Below are 5,879 nucleotides of genomic sequence, written 5' to 3'. Positions count from 1 at the left end.
ATCACTTTCTATTTAAATATTAATTTTTTTTTTATTATTGAACATATTACATTTTAGATTACTATCATTGTTTATATATAGACACACACATACAGAAGGTGGTTAATATAACTAAATTGCTGGGGGTGGGGGGGTTTATCACAGTTTCCTCTTGGTATTCCAAGTTTCGAAAACTTTAATGAACGAAGACAGAGATTTCACGCACAAATTTTTTATTTATTTGATATCTGGCTAGTACATATATATATATATATATATATATATATGTTTAAATAAACGTCCAATGCACAAAATTGTCTGAAGTGTTGGGCAAAGAGAAAATCTGCACAATCTAGCTAGGTGGTGGAGGCCCTGGAACCGATAACACGTACCGTACGGTGTGAATGGAAACTGAGAATTCTGAATCAGTGGTAATTAAATAGAAACAGAAATATCTTGGATAGGCCTTTCAAATTGAAACACCTGATCAGTAGAAAATCGAACCTCGCATGAAAATTCCAGTGAGAGAGAGGCCGGTGGATAGGGGAATAATTTCACGCAAGACTAGGATACTCCAGTCGACTGCAAATCAATGCGAAAGTAAATTAATTAATGTACTTTGAGGGGCCTACTGAAATTCAATAATTCAACGATGACCCCATATCCCTGAAGCTAGAATGCACATAGAGGAAATGTATGGACAAGCCCTTCAAACAAGAAATAATTACCATGAGAAAAGGAACCGGTAGCTTACCATTTGTCTATCACAATATACACGGCAGTCATAACATTATATCAGCTGGAGGCTGGAGCAAATCTTAAGTTACATATGCATGTATAGATACATGCACAGAAAGATCAGAACTTAAAGTATCTCGTCCATGGTTTTAACTTAAAAAACCATGTAAGTGTATATATTCATAAAAAAAATGGAAGATATACAGACATGAAAATGGGAGTACAACTTAAATTATATAACCCACGAAAACACTGAATCTCAATGATGAAGTGGAGCCTGAAATAGGGGGGTATATAGGGTATATGTACATATATGTCGATGAAAATGAGCACTAGAGAAACAAGTATTACTTTACGTATCTAGTTAAGTACTCTTGGCCTGTTGGATAAATTAGACTGTAGATAGAACTTAAAAACAAAAAACAAAAGTGGGCATAAACTTTGCAATTCTTAGTCACGGAGAAAAGCTTCAAAAGGGCCCAAAATAGCAAGCGAGGGATCAAAACAAGGAACCTGAAACCCTAGGAGACCCCCTTCTCCACCATCCCGGGTCACTTGACATGCGAGGACTGGTCATGGCCTTGTCAATTCCATCCCCCATGCCGCCCACATGAAAACGCTTGTAGAAGACGCAACCTTTATCAACATCTACCATTACTGGCGGTCAGAAGTTCATTTTCTCATTCTCAAAGTGGCTATTGTTCCTTTGATAAAAGAAAGAATGACTTGGTCAGTGAGGTTTAAAGATTTTGGTATATTTGGTACCGTGGATTACGATGGATAACTGTTGTGGGCACACCAACAACCCGCCCACACACCACCCGCCTTACAAATCCAACCAAATAATCATCGCACCTCTAGTATTCATTCCCCATGGTAACCCTAGTGAGCCTCCACTAAGAGTATTTATACCCCTAACACACTTCAATGTTTCAGCACTCAACCATCTTCTCCTTTCCTCCCCTTGTCTGCCCATTGAGTCTTTTTCTTGAGGCTTTTTATGTTGTTGAGTAAATAGTTCTCCGTGTTCTCTTGACTCTTTCTTTAGCATTTGTCCGTTTGTGCTTAAGAACAGGCGCCAGTAATAGCTTTTTGTACCAAGTGGGTCTAACTTATTTCCCACTCCTGGACAGGGGGTTAAACTTTTAAAGCTTTTTTTAATTATCGTTCGTTATACTTTTTTTTCCCTTCACTTTCCCCTCATTGGATAGATTTAGGGTTTGGATTAGGGTTCCCTTTGCTAAAGAAAAATAAAGGTAGGAGAGAAAAAGTCCTAATTAGCCAAATAGCTCTCTACTCTGGTCTTTCCCGTTCGTTTTGTTATCTCTTTTGCATGGGGATAGTGAGATGATGATGATGATGGTTGCGAAGTTCTAGAAGAAATTAACGAAACCAGTCACTGTTTGCCTATGGAGCATCATCAAGATTCACAAGCTTTATTAGGGCAAGTGAGTGGTGATGATGGTGGCTTTTGGTGGTCCCTTTTTCTCAATCCAATAGCCCTTTGAATTGGGAATCTTGATGATGCTGCAGCGGCAATAAATGGCTTATTTATCTCCTTTTCTCCAACTTTACCGGCTCCCAAAGATGAAGGTAAACTCACTAAATACTTTGAAATTGAAATATATACCGTTTTTTATACTCAGTTAAATTATTAAACAGCATTCTTGAAGCTTATGTTTCGGTTCACTACTTAATTTGTTTTGGCTATTTTCAGTCATTGATACCTGTTAGGGTTTTGTGTTGTTTAACCCGAACTTGCACCAGGGTTTTGGTAATAGGGTGTAAATCTCTGTGTTCACTTAAGAGATTTGAATTTGTTGTGATGATTCCTTTTGAGGGCTTTTATCTGACTTACTTTTTCCAGGTGATTTTTTGGTACTGCCACCACCTCTTGATCTGATCTTATTAAGTATGTCTGTACTTCGGTATGAACCTGTACATCGTTAGACATCGTGGGCCTCTTTTATTTCTTGGATCCATGGAGGTTCTTTTGTTCTCTCTATATATGTTTCTTCTCTTATCGTCCTTTCTTTAGATCTTGATCATCATTCCCAGCTGTGTATAATATGTGCAATTGTTCATATTACTGACAAAGCTTTTAATTATTCCCGGGATATGATGTGCTTGAATGCACCAAGTCACACATACAATCATTTTTTTGCTCTTTTGTACATGTAGATTTGTAGAGTTTCGATTTTTCCGTTGCCTCTTCATCAAAATCTTTAGCTTGATGACGGGATTTTCTTATTTTGCCTTTCAGTTTCATATCACCAATATTGTAGTTGTACATTTGAGAATTAAAAGAAGGAATTACCGTGTGTTCTTCTAAACATATTCTTGGCAACTATGTTTTATTTTTTCAGGTTCAGGGAAGATCTTCTGATTTCTCAAAATTTCGGGGTGTGTGTGATAAAATATTCAAGAAAATATCCGTTTAATTTTAAGCTATTTATTAGGGTTTACTAATTTTGTTGTTTATTCTTTCAGATAATAGCTTGTGCCTAGCTTGATAGGCTGCTTGGTATACACCCATACACGTTTAATTAACTGAGTTTTTACCAGGTACTATATATATATATATATATATATATATATATATATATGTTTTTCTTTCTAAAGCAAAGTAAATATTTTAGATACCATGGGAATGAGATACCTTAATTAGATTGACATTTGATCTTTGTTTTTGCTGTAAATAGTTAATGTATGTGCAAAAGATAAATCAATTGGCTGTCTAATATCTTGTGGAAGTACTGCTCAAGTAATCTGATATGTACACTACTCAGGAAATTGCTCATGCCATATATATTAATGGGAATTATTTTGTGTTGATCGATCTGGCTCAAAAGAAAGAATTTGCAGCCTTGATTGTAGTTCTATTGTAGGAGCTAGATGATGAAGTGGATTATCCACTTTACCCTGTAGGCTTTTAATCGGTACTGGAACCCTTTCTTTTTTGACCGAAACAACCGTTTCTATAAACATTTCAATATTGTCTTGAATTCTTCTGCTCCACATAAATCCTTCACCTTTTGTTCTCTTTCCATTTTGGTGGCAATTTTCTTCCTTGTATGTATCTATCCACTGTACTCAAGGCTTTTAATCTCATGTACATGTTGCATATTCGATTATGCCAGGTAAAGTGATTTCCAAGTCATCGTAAGAAACCTGTGTTATCTGATGATCAATCTTGAAAGGAACCATGTTATTGTAAGTGATTTTGTGAGTGATGGATGTCGATGAAATCATTCCTGATGTATCAATTCTGTATTATGGCTTCACGCCTGCCATATCTTTTCTTATTTGTCATAAATCTTCTTGCAAGTACCAAGTACTATTCAATTAGTTCCACTATGCAGCTGAGCATACAAATATTTTAACTAAAGCCATGCATGGAATTGGAACTAATGAACTGTCTCTCAAAGTATGTATTGTATTTGGATTGCTTTATATTTGATGTTGCCTATGTTTTTGGACAATTTAGGGTGTTCTGTTTTTAACATTGGACAATCCTGTGTTCTAGGTGTGCGGTGAAGTGCTTTGGCTGCGGAATGTTTGAGTGATAGTCAATATCTCAAGATCACTCTTTTAAACTCACGATCATCTAGTTGAACGCCCAGTGACACTTGAATTGGCCCATTGACATTATTTATAACAAGGGTTTGGATTGAGCCTGCTGTGCTATCTGAAAGAATAAACAACAAAATTAGTAAACCCTAATATTTAGCTGATTTTTTGTAATTTGCATGAGATTCAAGTCAAATGATGTTATTTGCAATGTTTAACTTAATAAGATGAATTTCTTGTTATTCTTGCATTTGTATTACAGCAATTGACTTGAAGCCGGTGAGTTGGATAGCATCCGCTCATCATAGCAGATAACAGCATGTTAATTCAATATATATGGATAGATTCTAATAAATAATCAGTTACGATCATCATTATTTTGTTCTTAGCTAGCAGTTAAAAATGGTGGAAAATCTATCTTTTTTATTTCAATTTGAGCTTAATTGATAACAAGCAAATTTCTAATAATTGATTGAAAAAACAGAAGAAAACACAGAAATAATCGAAACAGAATGGACGAATTCGAAATTTCAAAATGAAAAGGTTGTGATTTTCTTGGATCCTTCTCCCCTCAAGTATAATTTTCCAAGAATGATTAAGTCGATTAGTGAAAAGTAATTTAAAATTACCTGTCAACTGATAATATTCAGCTTATTTTTTACAATTCTTTGACCCCCATCAAGACACTAGTATATATTTATCAGTAATAAACAAATTAACCAAAAACCTTGAATAAAGCTTATTTTGTCGGGTGATCTCAAAGCGCCAACAAACAGATTGAGTATTAATAAGTGATGAATTTTGGTGACTTGAGTTCTCGACAGCAAAAATCTTTATCAACATATGAAGAAATCGAGTCGATAATTAACATTGATGGAGCTTTTGAAGTTTTGTTCGTGTATGGTCTTCTTCTATTCCCCTTTTTAGTATTGAAAACATGTGTTATATAAGGAAAAGAGAAATCTCGAAGGATTGACGGAGATTTTTTCTTAGATTTCTAGTTTCAAACTTGAAAGCTAAACTTATTAAGATCTTCTTAATGTATTATTCTAATACGAAGAATGTGTCACTAGAATCATTCAAGAAAAACATTATTCTCAATTTACGTGTAAATTGATCCGAGAAAAATAAAGAAAAGAAAAAAAATTAGAGAGGAAACATTAAGAAGATGAATCAAAAGAGGTTATGCTAATTATTAGTTGTGTTGTGTTTTTATGTGAGACATCATTAGCCTAATTAACTGATCGAAGAAAATGAACGAAACTAAAACTCGAGGGAAGCCCGTTCCGAACACGCAGAACCATTTTAGTACAAAGTTGATGAAAAATTATGGCTTACACGTTGTTACAGGATTTTTAAGGAAGTTACGAGAAGTAAAGTACTACAGTTAAATTTTCCATAATTCAACACTTATTTTTATTATTCTCTCCATTAAAAGAAATGGAGAACATTACAGTGCTTTAGTATTTATTTAGTGTTATACAAACAGTAAATTACCTTATTTATTTATTTATTTATTCTGTTTTAAAAATTCTACCTTTTAATTTTTTTTTACTTTCAATTTTATAATTTTACTTTATTAATTTTGAATT

General features: G+C 34.3%; 1 long non-coding RNA gene across 1 annotated transcript; it reads left to right on the top strand.

Annotated features, from left to right (window-relative positions):
• Window positions 1-905: 905 nt before the first annotated feature.
• On the top strand, window positions 906-3,269 carry LOC105109598 (uncharacterized). The gene is made up of 3 exons (XR_839295.1): window positions 906-2,310; window positions 2,585-3,120; window positions 3,208-3,269. It is a non-coding gene; the product is annotated as an uncharacterized LOC105109598 (long non-coding RNA).
• The last annotated feature ends 2,610 nt before the right edge of the window (window positions 3,270-5,879 follow it).

Source organism: Populus euphratica, unplaced genomic scaffold (assembly GCF_000495115.2).
Source record: "Populus euphratica unplaced genomic scaffold, PopEup_1.0 scaffold227.1, whole genome shotgun sequence".
NCBI lineage: Eukaryota > Viridiplantae > Streptophyta > Magnoliopsida > Malpighiales > Salicaceae > Populus > Populus euphratica.
The sequence above is the reverse complement of the archived record's forward strand: the minus strand, read 5'-3'. Positions and strand labels throughout refer to the sequence as shown.